General features: G+C 37.5%; 1 protein-coding gene and 1 long non-coding RNA gene across 5 annotated transcripts in view; one reads left to right on the top strand and one right to left on the bottom strand.

Moving 5' to 3' along the window:
* LOC310723321 (uncharacterized protein) overlaps window positions 1–17,957 on the bottom strand; it is a 487,719-nt gene that overhangs the window by 286,046 nt on the left and 183,716 nt on the right. The gene's annotated exons all lie outside the window — the stretch shown is intronic.
* On the top strand, window positions 11,747–14,235 carry LOC310724301. Its single transcript, XR_014533035.1, has 3 exons — window positions 11,747–11,885; window positions 13,351–13,457; window positions 14,074–14,235. It is a non-coding gene; the product is annotated as an uncharacterized lncRNA (long non-coding RNA).

The raw sequence follows: 17,957 nt of genomic DNA, 5'->3' as shown, positions 1-17,957 counted from the left end.
AAATGTTCTGCTTGCTGTTAAACCGAACTGCATGCTGGTGATACGTAAATACCACAGTTCAAAACAGAATGAGCGCTCAACCCTGATTGGTGGCTTGCTGCGTGTTTGACCAGTTACAATTTTATCCTCATAAATAAACAAAATGTAGCTGAGCAAAATGTAAAAAGATATTTGACTTTAAAATGTCATGAAGTTAAAGTAAAAGTCTCTGGAAATGGAAATACTTCAGTAAAGTACAGATACTTTAAATATGATACTTACGTTCAGTAACGAATTACATTTACTTCATTACTGTCCATCACTGTTATAAAATAGAATTTTTATAAAGATTTGGGAATGTGGGTTTTAACCTGCACAATACTAAAAAATTAATTACAGCAGCGGGGCTACATGCTCTGGGGGAAACACCTACATAGTGATATCAATGACAGAGAATGTATGCAGCCCCGTTGCAGTATCGTGTCTAATGAGACTCTAAAGAGGATAAGCATCAATATGGGCATCTAAAAATGGTGTGGCATGTGTCGTATACTTCCTGTCCAGAGTTTTTTTTTTATAGGAAACCACACCACAAACTGTGGGTTAGACAGACTAACAGTGAGATCAGTTTGATTGTGAGAGAGGAGAAGCAGACCTGGTGGTCATAAAAAGCAGACAGTAACAGATTAAAAGACATAGTGGAACATTTTAATTTAATTAAAACAAATTGAGAGAAATAAATTGAGACAAACGCTGAATGTGTTCCATACCACTATTGTAGTAAGATTATCAGGGGCGCATGCAAGACAGAAGTTTAAGCTCCCATATATATATATATATATATATATATATATATATATATATATATATATATATATATATATATATATATATATATAATATGTATATATATTATATTATTATTAATAAAGTTAATATAGTTTAATTTTATTTACAGGGAATTAATTTTATTTCACCAGTGTTATTATTTAAAATGTATGTACGATTAAAATAAATAACTAATTGGAAAAATTTTAATTGATGATTGTGGGGCCCCCTAGCATTCTCTTGGGCCCATATGCCTGGCATACTCTGCACCCCCCCCTAACGGCGCCCATGATATTATACAATACTACACAACATTGTTTTATTACTCAGATATTTTGACAGATTTCACATTTGTTTCATTATCCTTCTATAAGAACATCCATATGGGTGAGAACAACTGTAACACAGTTTAATTTAAACCAATTCAGATTGTAAGGATGGTCAGATCCCTCCATGCTCCCAGACCCCAAGAACTGCTATTCAACAAAACAATAAACTTTCTAATCTAAGGAGAGGATCTCTTTAATCTGAGCAGAGAAAGCCATCTGTTCAGCTGCCCAGTCACCCATCCTTAAGCTCTCTATTTCCCACCTGGGGAGATGACCTGGTCATGGAAAGGTGACTTAGTTCCCGGAATTCAAGCTACTATACTTGCATAATGTAACAATTACATTGGTGGAATGTATGAAGCTTACCTCCATATGTTTGGTATCATTTTAAAGGTCTCGGTGTGATTGGAAAATTATTTTAGTCCCAGATCAGTAGAACAGACTTTATCAGGTGTCGGTTTTACACTAGGTGACATTTGTTTTTTAGGTCACCTCTGTTCCAAGAAAGGGTTTGCAAAGCTTTTATAACTTTGAATTTATGAGTGTTTATGATAGTTTGGGTATTTAAGGAAATTTGACAAAACATTCAGGGAAGCATTCCGTAGTCAGAACTTCTCACACAGTCTCTGTGTGTCTCTGTTGCCAGGTATAGTATCTCTTTAACAATTTTTTTGTAAATTGCATTGCTAAACCATTTGGTTTTATGCTGATCATGTTTTTTCTTCTATTATTTGTTTTAGATTTGACATTTGTTTATTGATTATTGCATGGCAAATAAATGTAAAATTCTTGATTAACTCTAAAATTTCCTGAAATCATTTTTTATCTAGTTGATTATGTAGCCTGGTGTTAACGCAAATCTAAGACCGGGATAGTACAAACTGAAGGCTCATGAACGGATGGAGCATAGAGCACAACGTCTGGAACCTTCTGATTTCTGACTATCACTGACTTAGCAAGTTATAACTAAGTGGCTAAATACATTATTCTTTATGCACGAGCTAGCATTGAGCAGCTGCTTAAAGAATATTAGTTTACTGTTATATCCTCTGACTAAGATTCGGACTGGCCAATGTGCCCCCGTGAGCAGGTATCATTAGCCGAGCACAAGGCTCTAAGCGACTCTGGGTGCATAATGAATGATTATTTGAAAAGACGGAATGTTTTGAATAATTTATTTAAATTAAAGAAGAAATACAACCAATAATGTGATCAGCTTAAATTAGAGATATTCGAGTTAAATCTTTATCATACATTGGAGTCAGATTAGAGGGTAAGAATTGGACTCTAGATGTAGCTGAGTAATGACTCATAACGACAATATTTAGTTTTACTTAGTAGAAAATGTGTTCCCTTTTGGTTGCTCTTAAAGCTTCTTCCTCAAAACATTTCTTTATATTGCTCCAAGCTTAGAGGTTATTTTCTCTAGACATTTTTTTTTTTATTTGAATCTTCCAAACCAGAAAACATGACCACATCACGCCTTTGTCTTATCCACTCCGCTTTGGCTCTCAATCAAATCTTACACTGATTATAAAATACTACTAATGATGAAATACTACTAAAGCACTGAATGGTCTCAAACTTCAGTAGCTAAGTGAACATTTTTATGATTAGGATCCACAATGCCTGATTCTATCACAAGGGCAGGCTATTTTTTGTTACCTTCTATAGTGAAGACTGCAGAAGTGGCTGTTTTCTTTTAAAATGCCTCACCATTATGAAACAGCTTTGCAATTACTGTTCAAGACGTCAACACATTCTATTTTCCAAACATATTTGTTTAATCATGCAAAAAATATATATTTTTTGTAAAGGAACAGATTTGGAGTAATCATGGTGTTAGATTGTTTTAATGAAATGTCAGCTCCCCACGTATAATCAAGATTCTTGATGGTGGTGTGGCAAGCCATCTTCTATCCCAAAGCTTCCTTTTCTCTGCAATTTTATCCTCAAAAAAGAGCATAATCACTCCCCACTACCTGCATTGGAATTTAGCAGTTCTGCAGAGAAGTTCATTCAGCACTGGGAGAAAACCCGATGCAGACCAGACAGGCGGTGTGAGTATTCTTATCTTGTTTCTTCTTCTACCAGCTGCTCCTCTTAGGGATCACCACAGTGGATCATCTGTCTCCATACCACCCTGTCCTTTACATTTGCCTCCTGCAAACCAACCACCTGCATGTCTTCTCTAACCACATCCATTAACCTCCTACTTGGTCTTCCACTTTTCATCCTGCCTGGCGGGTACATCCTGAGCATTCTTCTACCGATATACACCTTTTTTATCGGGGCTCTCTCACCTTGTCTTCAAAACATAATAGCTGCACGGTCTCTCTAATAAACTTGTTTCTAATACTGTCCATTGTTGTCACTCCCGATGAATATCTCAACATCTTCAGCTCTGCGACCTCCAGCTCCACCTCCTGTCTTTTAGTCAATAAACCATACAACATCTCAGGTCTCACCACAGTCCTATAAACTTTCCCTTTCACTCTTACAGATCACAAATCACTCCTGTCACTCTTCTCCACCCACTCCACCCTGCCTGCACTCTTTTCTTTACTTCTCTAACACTCTCTCTATTAATTTGCACTGTTGACCCCAGGTACCTAACCTCCTCCACCTTCTCCAGCTCTTCTCCCTGCAACCGCATCACTCCACTGCCCCCCACCTCTCATTCACACACATGTACTCTGTCTTACTCCTAGTGACTTTCAATCCCCTTCTCTCCAGCATGTACCTCCACCTCTCCAGGCCTGTTTCAATCTGCTCCCTACTCCACTATAGTCCAAGACTCCTGTGTGACCTTGCCCATCAATCTGTCTATCACCACTGCAAACAGGAAAGGGCTCAGAGCAGATCCTTGATAAAAAAAATTTAGTTTTGAATTCCTTTAGGGTTTTTTTTTTTTATTATTTGATATCTCCTATTTTGTTTTTTGTTTTTGATTTTTCTCATCACTCTTCCTGATCTCTCTATCTCGGCTGGCACAATCCATCAAGCCATTGAACTGATCAGACTTCTTTGTGGATCTAATGGGCACTATTGGTAACTTTCTTTATTTAAATAATTATATTACTAAAAGAATAATCTTCTGTTACCAAGTACAAGACACCACCCCCAACCCGTCTGTGAAGAAACAACAACTGGCTGAAAATCAAAATGTGTTCTATTGTCGGTTTGAAAAGCCTAGTCTACCACCCACCCCCTCTGATCTGCACTTCACACATTCACCTTCCCCCCTGCAACCACCCTTCCTGCCTCCCCCTGCTATATGTAGAGGATGTGAAACGAGTCGTCGGAAGACACAAAACTACTACCCAATCTCCAAGATCTTTTAGTATAAGAAAATCTCGTTGGACTCCAAACACCCAGGCCACTCTCTCTTCAAACTGTTGCCTTCTGGTCAGCACAACAGAGCACCAACTACCAGAACGTTTTTTTTTTCCCCCACAGGCTATACCAGGGGTGGGCAAACTTTTTGACTCATGGGCCACAATGGGTTCTAAAATTTGACAGAGGGGCCGGGCCAGGATATATATATATATATATCACCCCATTTTATTCCCTCATGCCGGACCATCTTAAAAAGCATTTCACTGCATGTTGTACCCTGCATGTATGTGTATGTGACAAATAAAATTTGATTTGATTTCATATATATAAATTACATTAGATATTTGGCCTATAACATGTAGCAAAGCATGAATATGCAAGGCTCATTGTACAAATTGTTTTGATGAACTGACGATGCTGAAGTCCCCGTGCACGTATAAAGTTGACAAGATTTACGACTGGATTCACGGCATGATTAAGCTGCAATATAGACTTGCAAAGCGATTCTAAAGGTGTTTAAGGTTTTCCTCTTTCACTTTATCCTGGATTCTTTTTAGCAGCCCAACGTTTTTTTCAGTTAAATTTGGTGATCCATCCGTCGTGACATTGGCAAGTTTACTTCAAGGTAGTTTATGTTTCTCGATGGCAGCAGACACCGTGTTATATAAATCCTCTCCCCGAGTTGTTCCCTTCAGGGACTCAACCTCAAAAACTCTTCTGTTATCTCAAAACTATTATTAAACCCTCGGATGAAAATCAGGATCTGAGCAGTGTCTTTTAAGTCGTTGCTTTCATCCAGTGTAGTTTGCCCATGTCTGGGCTATACTTAGCATGAACAATTAAGATATTCATAATTACACATTGTACATCATAACTGACATTTATACATGGAATCCAATGGTCCATTTGTAAACTGCACACTTGTAAATAACATATGTACATTTATTAAAACAATAGTTTTACTTCTGTATATAGTTCATTATTTAATTGTCTGGTTTACTATTCTGTTACATTATGTCTGTACTTTCTCCTGCACTGGAAGCTCCTGATGCCAAGTCAAATTCCTTTTGAGTGTAAACTTGCTTGGTAATAAAGCTATTGCCATAAAGCCACTGGTTCTCTCACTATCCCTGGCTTCAGCAAGGACTTTAACTATGACCACACTAGCCCTAATTATTACAATCCAACCAATCCTATCTACTAATCAATCATACCTTTCGACATATATCTAATAAACATTCTTACTGTACTCTTCACCCTGTGTTTTGTTCTTACTTAACTCAATTGTTACCTTATCCTGTGTTATGTTCTTTTTCCTGACAAATTTTAATTCCCACATTTGTCACTTTGGAATTAGCTTAAAAGGACAAATTTAAATGTGATAATACATTATGGCACTGATGTCCAATTTAGTCACCAAAGGTACACATTTGCCCTTGAAAAGTACAACAACATTTTTGGTACCAGAATGTACCCATTATTACCTTAATTATTGTAAAAAGCTGCTCTTAGGGAAAAAAAAAAAACATCTACACAAAATATCAGTGTAAAAGCTTTGACAAATAATTTATGCAAACCAGGAGGAGAGTACACTGAGACTCTGAAAAGAGAAGTTACATTTATTGGTTATAAAACAAACCCATATATGTTTATATTATTAGGTGTCTGTATAGAGCAGGTTCAGACTTCAACTTCCTGTCCTAAACGTAGTTGTTAGCTAGAGATTGCTAGAGTAATAGAATTTTCAGCACTGTTGTAGTTCCAGTGTCTTAACAAAGAGATGAGTATTTCAGTTTTTGGAAACGTAGGATTTTTAGCAGACAGAAGGTCGGCTGAATTAGAGGACAGCACAAACTCATATGAAGAGATCTACATGAATAAAGAGACAACAGAAATGCAAGTGACTACAAGCAACAAAGAGACTATGATTTCAGGTTCGGTCACACACTCACATTTACATACACACTAATCTACCTGATATACTGTAACTTAAAATCTTACTACATCCTGTGTAGATATTACATACAATATAATTCACTCTCTGTAGAGCCGAACAGCTCAGGATGCAGATGTTACAGACTGGCTGTGGCGAGTCTACTGATTCTGGTGCTTCTCATGCTGGCTGCCATCGCAATGCTGTGGTTCAAGCTGATTACAGAGGGAGACCAGATACAGATCGGGTATAACAACATGACTACACAGATAGACCAGTTACAGACCAGTCACAGCAATTTGACAGAAGAATTCCAGAGGAAGACAGATGAATTCCAGAGGAAGACAGATGAACTCTAGAGGAAGACAGATGAATTCCAGAGGAAGACAGATGAACTCCAGAGGAAGACAGATGAACTCCAGAGGAAGACAGATGAACTCCAGAGGAAGACAGATGAACTCCAGAGGAAGACAGATGAATTTCAGAAGAAGACAGATGAATTTCAGAAGAAGACAGATGAACTCCAGAAGAAGACAGGTGAACTCGAGAGGAAGACACGTGGACTCCAGACCAGGCATTATTAACTACGTATGTGATTGTTCTTTTTTTTTGTTTTCATATTTATCCTTTTGCTCTGTTAACATTTGCTTCACAATTTTTTACTGAGTTTTAGAAGTGACATTATTCCATTATTTTTGACTCCAGTTTGAGACAATCAATCAAATGCAGTGTTTCAAGTTTCAGATCAGGAGAAAGTGCAAATGTATCACTAGACTGACTATGCAATGATATCACAATGTTACTTAAAAAAATTTTGAAAATAATCTTTAATGTTGCAATGTTACAGTATGTGAAATGTTAGATTTGGTTCCTTGTTGGTCCCTGTTACTTGATGGCACACAGGTTTTGAACAATTGCTTCAATTTGAGTACTGCATTATATCCTGCTGCTTGGTCTTTTGACTCTGGAAGCAATTGTAATTCAACAATAAATGTTTGAAAATAAAACGTGTTGACCATTTATATAAATAAACATGTATCCTATATGCATGCTGTATGTGTCACATATATACAGTACAGACCAAAAGTTTGGACACACCTTCTAATTTGAAGAGTTTTCTTTATTTTCATGACTATGTAAATTGTAGATTTACACTGAAGGCATCAAGAGCTATTTGACCAAGAAGGAGAGTGATGGGGTGCTGCGCCAGATGACCTGGCCTCCACAGTCACCGGACCTGAACCCAATCGAGATGGTTTAGGGGTGAGCTGGACCGCAGAGTGAAGGCAAAAGGGCCAACAAGTGCCAAGCATCTCTCGGGGAACTCCTTCAAGACTGTTGGAAGACCATTTCAGGTGACTACCTCTTGAAGCTCATCAAGAGAATGCCAAGAGTGTGCAAAGCAGTAATCAAAGCAAAAGGTGGCTACTTTGAAGAACCTACAATATGACATTTTTCAGTTGTTTCACACTTTTTTGTTATGTATATAATTCCATATATAATTCCACATGTGTTCATTCATAGTTTTGATGCCTTCAGTGTGAATCTACAATTTTCATAGTCATGAAAATAAAGAAAACTCTTTGAATGAGAAGGTGTGTCCAAACTTTTGGTCTGTACTGTATATATATATGTCTGTACTGTATGTGTTTTACATAAATCATTATATATAATATTTCCATATAGGTATTATTTATAGACACCCCACACACACACACACACACACACACATACAGTCTGAAGCTATTTCAGATCATTACCTTATCTCTTTTTAAAATCTGCTATAGTCATACTGTAAGTACCTCACCATGTTACCGTGTTAAGTACATACATCAGCGAGTTTTATCAATTATCGTCCGAAATTATCAACATTATATGGATCTCCGTCTGACCCCGCAGAGCTTGACTGCGCCACTGAATGTCTAGAATCAATGTTTCGTTACTCTCTAGATGATGTAGATCCCCTTAAATCCAAAATGATCAGGGAGAAAAGATTTATCGGGGTATAATGATCATACATGCACCTTATAACAGGCCACTCGGTAGTTAGAACGTAATTGGTATCAAACGAAATTGTTAATATTTTATAGCATGGAAGGAGAATGTCCTGAGTTCTAGAAACGCTCTTAGTGCTGCTAGATCAGCATATTTCTCCACCCTCATAAAAAACATAAGCCAAGAGTTTTATTCAGTACAAAATTAACAGAGAATAAAAGCACTGCACTAACATGCACACTGTCAATAGGTATTGAAGATTTATTAACTTTTGGAATAATAAAATGTAAAATATAAGGAAATAAATTCCAGAATATTATCATAAATCCAAACTTTTTTTTAAATAACCCTGTAGATAGATTCAAGATCATCTTGAATTGCCCACAAGTTTCTTCAAACAGATAATTTCAGAAGTAATTGAACCGGTTCTAAAAATAATCATCTCTTTTTATGTACCTAAATCTTTCGAACTGCAGTTACAGTATCAACCCCCTAATTAAGAAACCTGACCTTGACCCTGTCAGATGTCCAACTACAGGCCAATATCAAACCTCGCCTTTATTTCCAAGATTCTAAAAGTGTCTGGCACAGCAGTTCTGCACACATCTACTTAGGAATAAAATGTTCAAAATGTATCAGTCAGGATTTAGACCTCATCATAGCACAGAGACGACACTAGTTAAAGTGGTAAATGACCTGTCATTGGCCTCTGATCAGGGTTTTGTCTCTTTACATGTTTTGTTCTCGACCTCAGTGCAGCTTTGGACACCATTGATCATAATCTCCTTCTTGCTAGACTAGAAAATGTTGTTGAAATAAAGGGAACAGCTATCTCTTGGCTCAGGTCTTATTTGACTTATTTGTCTTATTTGACTGATCGCTATTAGTTTGTTGATGTAAATGGTGAGTTCTCCACACTCTCTAAGGTAAAGTTCGGTGTTCCGCAAGGATATGTCTTAGGCCCACTGCTGTTATGTATAAATTATACATAAACCTTACAACCTTAGAAATATTGATAAAATTTGAAAAATGATGTTGTTATAGGATGCAGAAAAACTAGTTCATGCTTTTGTTACATCTAGATAACACTACTGTAATTCTTTACTGTCTTTTTTATTTAATTAAGCCATTTATTAGTAGGTTTTTCTGAGGTAAAGGAGCAGATCTGGAGGGATCATGGATATCGAGTGTTTGGTGAACTGGGATATTTGTATGCTGTTGGTCCCTCACTCTCACACGTTCACCCAGGTTTGTTGCGGTGGTGTGGTGGGTCGTCTCTTATCCCAGGGATCCCTTATGTCTTTGTTACCTTCTGGTTCTTCTTTTTTGTTCTACTGCCGATTCAAATCTTGCTGGAGTCCACAAATGCACAGTGTCCTTAACTTTTATACAACAATAAGGAGACTTAATAATCCCTATCTTTCTCTCTCTCTTTCTCTCTTTGTCAGTTTAAACATAAACATACCAGTGACCACTGTTCCTGCCCCTTTCCTCTACTTGGATCCTCCTGCTTCGTTTTCTGCCTTTGGATGGCGTTCTCTTCGATTGGAGGTGACTCTGTGCAGCTGGGGATGTTTCTCATCTACGGCCGTGATGAAATTACGTTGTAACACAGGAGCTTTGAGGAAGACTTAAAGTTAACAGACTGCTATACTGACTCAGGACAACAGTTTGTATTTGATCATCACTGCACATCAACATGGTTTAACTGTAGTAAATGGACATTGAGTGCCACCCAGATGAGGATGGATTTCCTCTTGAGTCTGGTTCCTCTCAAGGTTTCTTCCTAATGCCATCTCAGGGAATTTTCGTTGCCATAGTCACCACCAGCATGTTCATTAGGGACAAATTTACACTTATAAAGAACAACCTTATTAATTCTTTCTTATCACATTATCTGTGTAAAGCTGCTTTGAGACAATGTCCATTGTTAAAAACGCAATACAAATAATGATGTATTGATTTTGATTGGGGTATAAAAAACACAGTGATATACATAAAAAAAATGTCACCTCCTCTTAACCATCAGGGGCAGAGTTCAAACAGTTGATAAGAATAAAAAGACAATTACTTACTTCAGCCTTGGTTAGAAAGAGCAGCTGATCGCTGTGAGGAACGTGTCAGGGTCACAGGCAGGTGAAGTTGTCTTGTAATTTGTGCCTGGATGCCCTGCCACATGGACCGGGTGTTTCTCATGTCCTGGAAGTGGCCATGGATTCTTTTTGTGTGGGCTTTGCATCTCTGATGGCTCGGGACAGTTTGGCCCTTGCTGTTTTTAAGGCTGTCTCTGCTCTAAAGGCGGAGTCTCTAGCTTTTGGTAGTGCATGCACCTTTACGATCATATGGGGCTTCTGATTGTATTGTGAGTTCATAAATGGTGGTGCAGTACAATAGGAATACAAGCACTGAATTTCAATAAAACACCAGTAAAAAGTTTGTGAATTAAAAATGAAGGTATAATTACTGGTCTGAGGCAGTTTATAGTGGATGCTATAAAGTACTTCCATCTGTATGCTGCTCTCGGAAAAAAAAAAGATCATCTTTATAATTAATGTATATGCAAACCAATAGAAGTGTCTACTGATACTGAGGAGTGAAGTCACATTTACAGGCCAGTAAACGCAGTGCTTCTGTACAAGGTTAGAATGTATAATGTGTGAATATACCACAGGATCACACTTAAATTTCCTGTCGTGAGAACTGTTTTTTTTTTTTTCAACAAACTTTATATCTGAGCTGGAGGCTGCAGTGGGGAGTGTAAAGAGCTTTATATTAAACAGATTGTAGTTATATTACAGGGAACGACAGCATTGCTGTAGCTTAAGTGTCTTTAGAAAGAAATGAGTCAATCAGTTTATGGAAACTCAGGATTCTTAGCAGACAGAAGGTCGGCTGATCTAAAGAATGGCACAATATCATATGAAGAGATCTACATGAATGAAGATGCAACAAATATGCAAATGACCACAAGAAAAAAAATGATTTCATGTACTTACACACATACAATTTGACTTGATGCAACTCAAAATATGACTTTATCTTGTGTAGATAATACATACAGTAAAAATAACTTTCTTTAGACCCGAACAGCTCAGGATACAGATGTTACAAACTGGCTGTGTATTATATGTGATTATTTGTTCAGAATATTCAGTATAATGAAGTAATTAACGCACAAATTCATTCACATTGTCCCTTTCTGAATTTTGCAGATGCTTCATAAGAGTTTATGACATTGTTCAGGATATGATGAAATGCAGTGAATATTAATAGCAGGGGTGCAGTTTGCAGTGTTGTTATTAAAGTGCTCATGATTTTAATCTGTGCTCTGTACAGAGAAAGACTTAAACACACCAGGATGGAGATTCGTCAGCTCCAGTTTTTACTACATCTTTACTGAGAAGAAGAACTGGAGTGAGAGCAGACAGGACTGCAAGGGAAAAGGTGCAGACCTGATGATCATAAACAACAAAGAGAAACAGGTCATATAAAAAAAAAATTGGATTTTTATATTTTTTCTACTCTCTTTTATCATTTTTTCTAATTTTTTTCTACAATAATATTCATATCATCATATACATTATTACAATTTTCATAACTCAGCTTGAACGACAAATTTCACAAAGGAATTCAAAATCAGAGCAACTAAAAATGTAATTTTTTTCTAAAATGACTGGACTAATCACTTTCTGTAATGTTCAAAGGGGAACGTTTTCTCATTAAATCAGTTTAATTGCGGTTATATCAAGCTTATGAAATTGTCACAAAACAGGTCAAAATCAATTTATACATTTTGATCCCCAATGTATAAAACAGATGTGGCAGGTACCAAAGAATAATAGAAAAACTTCCCAATATGGCATAAAGGAGAAACCTTTAAAGGAACCAGACTCATCTTGATCAAACCAGAACAGAACAATCATGAGTCATTTCTCACTCACAACAGAGCACTCTAAATTTAAACACTGCCAAATGTGCTAAAAAGGAACTTCAGTAAAAGCATTATGCCCATTTATGTGTTGATTTGTTTTCAGTTTAAATGCAGGTATGTAATGAACTGAAAGCTATTCAGAGAAGATCATCCAAACATCCAAGTTTACCAAAACATCTGATGCCCAGGAACTTTCTGGGTCTCCCCTTTTATCTAACAAAAGTCATTAAAGGCTTCAGTAAACAAACTGAACCTAGACTTGTATAGTGAGACTGCACCTGAGTCCCAGACTCTAATCACAGAGAACTTGCATGTGTTGATAGAATGAGGCTCAGTGGACCTTAAAAAAAATATCTTTGCTTATGTACTGTGGCAGGAGATCATTCATTCAGTAATTCTTCTCATAGATGCAAAATAGTGTATATAAGATAGGAGTGATTTGGTAATTTCTCCTTGTTTTAATAAGACCTCATCTGCTGGATTGTTGAGTAACTGGAGTTTGTTTATGCATCTACTAAAGCATCCAACCAGTACGGCATTACAGTAGTCCAACCAAGAAGTAATAAAGCCTGATTAAATAAAGTAATACTCAGTAATGTTTTAGCTAAATAGTTTAAATCTATATCGGATTTTCCTCTGAAGATGCTTTGTGATGTGGTCCACTGATAAAAGAGATCATAAAAGATAAATTAGAAGGAATAAAGGCCTTGAAAACGAATGTTTGGATAAACTTAGCTCTTAGGATAACTGACTCTAAGCTCTTAATGAATGATTGCATATTCAATTTGAAATAAAATGGTCAATTTTATTTACATAACAACCAGAGATTTTTTTAAATTGCATTGTTTCTTGATTCATAAAATGGACCACATAAATTATTTTCATCTGCCAACCTCCAGTTCATGCTGGACATTTTTAAGTTAGCACTTTTCCCCTGTACTCATCTCTAATACTGGCGGCTCATTCTAAAATGAGTGAATTTACTAGAATGTCTAATCGGATGTTATTCCTCACAGGAATTGGTTGTTGGGTGGAAAATAAGTGAAGGTGCTTGGATTGGTGCCAGTGACAGAGACACTGAGGGAGTCTGGAAATGGGTAGACGGTTCTGCACTCAAAAATAAGTAAGAATGAATTTGGTCAGTGGTTGCTCTTAAGTGAATTTCACAATTTTAATGGTGCTTGCACACTGCAAGTTTTTCACATGATAAATGGCACATTTTTCCTTCAAAATAATGTTTTTACCGGCTCTCTGTCCTTCTTCACTTAAAAGATGAGCATTAGAACAATGTGCAGTCTTTTATATTAATTTATTCTATTTATATTTGGTTATAGACAAAATCGGGGTCATATAAACTGGGGTCAAGGCTAAACGCCAAGTAGAGTGTGCTTTCTCCTTCTGCACATGAGACCTCTTGAGTGATGGCTCAGGACCCGAGTGTTCTCTCAGAGGGGCAACCCACTCCATACAATCTCCCAATGCTGGGAGTTTCTGGTTGTTCCATATGACAGATGGTTTTACTAACGGGTTGGCGGGCGGGTCATGAGTGACCACTCTGCCCAATTTCTTTGGGGAGGGCCCCATCCGCTGTGACACATCAACTGCCTGGAGCGGCTGACTGTGCTTCAAACTCTGAAGCATTTCCTTTTAGACCTCAGAGGCCACCATGTGTAAAACTACATTAAATAAAACCATACTACCAACAAAAATTTAATTGCAGACCAATTCTCTTCTTTCAGGTTCTTTTATGGAGGTGAGCCTGACAATTTGGGAGATGAGGACTGTGTTGTGTCTGACCATGTGGCTTGGCATGATGTTTCCTGTGGAAAGCAGTATGCTTGGATCTGTGAGAAGAGGATTAACATCTAAAATGTTGCATGAGTGAAAATCACAAACTGATTTAGGATTATATTATTTTCTTACTTTGATCTATAAAATAGTGGAGAGAGAAATAAAGAGACACTAATATATATATATATATATATATATATATATATATATATATATATATATATATATATATATATATATATATATATATACAGTGAGGAAAATAAGTATTTGAACACCCTGCTATTTTCTCCCACTTAGAAATCATGGAGGGGTCTGAAATTGTCATCGTAGGTGCATGTCCACTGTGAGAGACATAATCTAAAAAAAAAAAATCCAAAAATCACAATGTATGATTTATTTACTATTTATTTGTATGATACAGCTGCTAATAAGTATTTGAACACCTGAGAAGGTCAATGTTAATATTTGGTACAGTAGCATTTGTTTGCAATTACAGAGGTCAAACATTTCCTGTAGTTTTTCACCAGGTTTGCACACACTGCAGAAGGGATTTTGGCCCACTCCTCCACACAGATCTTCTCTAGATCAGTCAGGTTTCTGGCCTGTCGCTGAGAAACACGGAGTTTAAGCTCCCTCCAAAGATTCTCTATTGGGTTTAGGTCTGGAGACTGGCTAGGCCACGCCAGAACCTTGATATGCTTCTTACAGAGCCACTCCTTGGTTATCCTGGCTGTGTGCTTCGGGTCATTGTCATGTTGGAAGACCCAGCCTCGACCCATCTTCAATGCTCTAACTGAGGGAAGGAGGTTGTTCCCCAAAATCTCGCAATACATGGCCCCGGTCATCCTCTCCTTAATACAGTGCAGTCGCCCTGTCCCATGTGCAGAAAAACACCCCCAAAGCATGATGCTACCACCCCCATGCTTCACAGTAGGGATGGTACTCTTGGGATGGTACTCATCATTCTTCTTCCTCCAAACACGTTTAGTGGAATTATGGCCCTTAACTTAAGACATGCCTGGACGTGTGCTGGTTTAAGCAGGGGAACCTTCCGTGCCATGCATGATTTCAAACCAGTAACCTTGGAAACGGTGGTCCCAGCTCTTTTCAGGTCATTGACCAGCTCCTCCTATGTAGGTCTGGGCTGATTTCTCACCTTCCTTAGGATCATTGAGACCCCACGAGGTGAGATCTTGCATGGAGCCCCAGTCCAAGGGAGATTGACAGTCATGTTTAGCTTCTTCCATTTTCTAATGATTGCTCCAACAGTGGACCTTTTTTCACCAAGCTGCTTGGCATTTTCCCCGTAGCCCTTTCCAGCCTTGTGGAGGTGTACAATTTTGTCTCTACTGTCTTTGGACAGCTCTTTGGTCTTGGCCATGTTAGTAGTTGGATTCTTACTGATTGTATGGGGTGGACAGGTGTCTTTATGCAGCTAACGACCTCAAACAGGTGCATGTAATTTAGGATAATAAATGTAGTGGAGGTGGACATTTTAAAGGCAGACTAACAGGTCTTTGAGGGTCAGAATTCTAGCTGATAGACAGGTGTTCAAATACTTATTTGCAGCTGTATCATACAAATAAATTGTTTAAAAATCATATATTGTGATTTCTGGATTTTTTTTTAAAAATTATGTCTCTCACAGTGGACATGCACCTACGATGACAATTTCAGACCCCTCCATGATTTCTAAGTGGGAGAACTTGCAAAATAGCAGGGTGTTCAAATATATTATAATAATTATAATTATAATTATTATTATTATTAATATTATTATTATTATTATTATTATTATTATTATTATTATTGTTGTAATTTGTGGTGAGAGTAGGGAGCAGGTTGAGAAGAGCCTGGAGAGGTGGAGGTACATGCTGGAGAGAAGGGGAATGAAAGTCAGTAGGAGTAAGACAGAGTACATGTGTCTGAATGAGAGGGGGGGTAGTAGAGTGGTGCGGTTGCAGGGAGAAGAGGTGGAGAAGGTGGAGGAGTTCAGGTACCTGGGGTCAACAGTGCAGAGTAATGGAGAGTGTGTTAGAGAAGTGAAGAAAAGAGTGCAGGCAGGGTGGAGTGGGTGGAGAAGAGTGATAGCAGGAGTGATTTGTGATAGAAGAGTATCTGTGAGAGTGAAAGGGAAAGTTTATAGGTCTGTGGTGAGACCTGAGATGTTGTATGGATTAGAGACAGTGGCATTGAGTAAAAGACAGGAGGTGGAGCTGGAGGTAGCAGAGCTGAAGATGCATTTTGTGTAGAATTTGTGTTTCGGATTAATGTATGAATTTGTCTAGATGTCAATGATGTCAAAGATGACAATGTCTAGAAACGAAAATAATAATATTTCTGGGAGAGTTCAACACTAAAAATGTTATTGTTAAGAAAACCCTTCTAGTATGTTCTAGTCACCTGTTAAAATTCCTTTAACATGATTCTTTTCATTCATAAAATCAATCCACTACCAGCCTTATGAATACTGTATAATGTATACATGTATCAAATCCTATATTTATAGTTTGTAAGGAACTCTAAATATTTTCCATACAAGCCTTTAAACATAAGCTTGGTAATAACCGAGCTTAACATTAACAGTGGTAATCAATCCACCACAGCTCTGTAAAAACATTTAATTACATTTACAGAATTAGATTTAAAACATTAGATACTTATAAAGATTTGGGAATGTGTGTTTTGATCTGATACTCATGGACAATACTGAAAAATGAATTAAAGCAGCTAGGCAAAATGTTGGTGTAGAAAAGTATGTTGATCCTCATCTAGATTATTTGGGTTTTTACATGTTACACCGTCCAAATACATGCAGCTAGGAGGATAAAATGTAATATGTGTGCATATGTCAATGTGGCAATATCTTCAATGAAGTCTATGTAAGCTGCTCTTGGGAAAAAAGATAGAACCATTTGCATAGTAATATAAATGGTAAAGCTTTGACAGATAATTTATGCAGACCTGCTGGAGTACAGAGTCTACTGAAACTCTGAAGGGTTCTGAAGGAGGTGTGGGAAGCTTTTAACAACTTTGGAAAGAATAGGAGTGTCTTCTATATGGCCACTCTACCATACAGGCCTAATTGATGGAATGCTACAGAGATGGTTGTTCTTCTGGAAAGTTCTTCTCTCTCCACAGAGAAACACTGGAGCTATTTCAATGTGCCCAACAGGTTCTTGGACACCTTTTTTTTTTTTAAGAAATTTGCAAAGATTTTGACAAAATTCATTCACATTGTAATTATGGAATACTGTTTGTGGAATTTTAAGGAAAAAATATTAATTTAATCTATTTTGGGGTAAGGCTGTAACATAACACATTACATCTAGATTAGACTACTGTAACGCTTTACTGTCTGGGTGTGTGAGTAAGTGCAGAAATAAGCTTCAGTTAGTTCAAAATGCAGCAGCAAGAGTCCTCACTAGACCTAGAAAATATGAGCACATCAGCCCTGTTTTAATCAGTCTACACTGCTCCCAATTACATCTCACACTGATTATAAAATACTACTACTGACGTATAAAGCACTTAACGGTCTCACGGCGCAGTATCTGAGTGAACTTCTGTACCTTTATGATCCTCCATGCCTACTTAGATCAACAGGTGCAGGCTATTTGTTGGTACCTCAAATAAGGAAGACTCCAGCAGGGGGCAGATGTTTCTCTTATAAACCCCACAGTTATGAAACAACCTTCCAATCAGTGTTCGGGACTCAGACACAGTCTCAGTGTTCAAGTCGAGGCTGAACACATATTTATTTAGTCTTTTATCAGTAGATTTTTTTGGGGTAAAGGAGCAGATCTGGGTTAGATATGTGTTACCTTCT

The sequence above is a fragment of the Silurus aristotelis genome, assembly GCF_946808225.1.
Source record: "Silurus aristotelis genome assembly, chromosome: 3".
In the NCBI taxonomy this organism is placed as follows: Eukaryota; Metazoa; Chordata; class Actinopteri; order Siluriformes; family Siluridae; genus Silurus; species Silurus aristotelis.
Note: the sequence above shows the minus strand (reverse complement) of the source record. Positions and strands in the feature narration are given on the sequence as shown.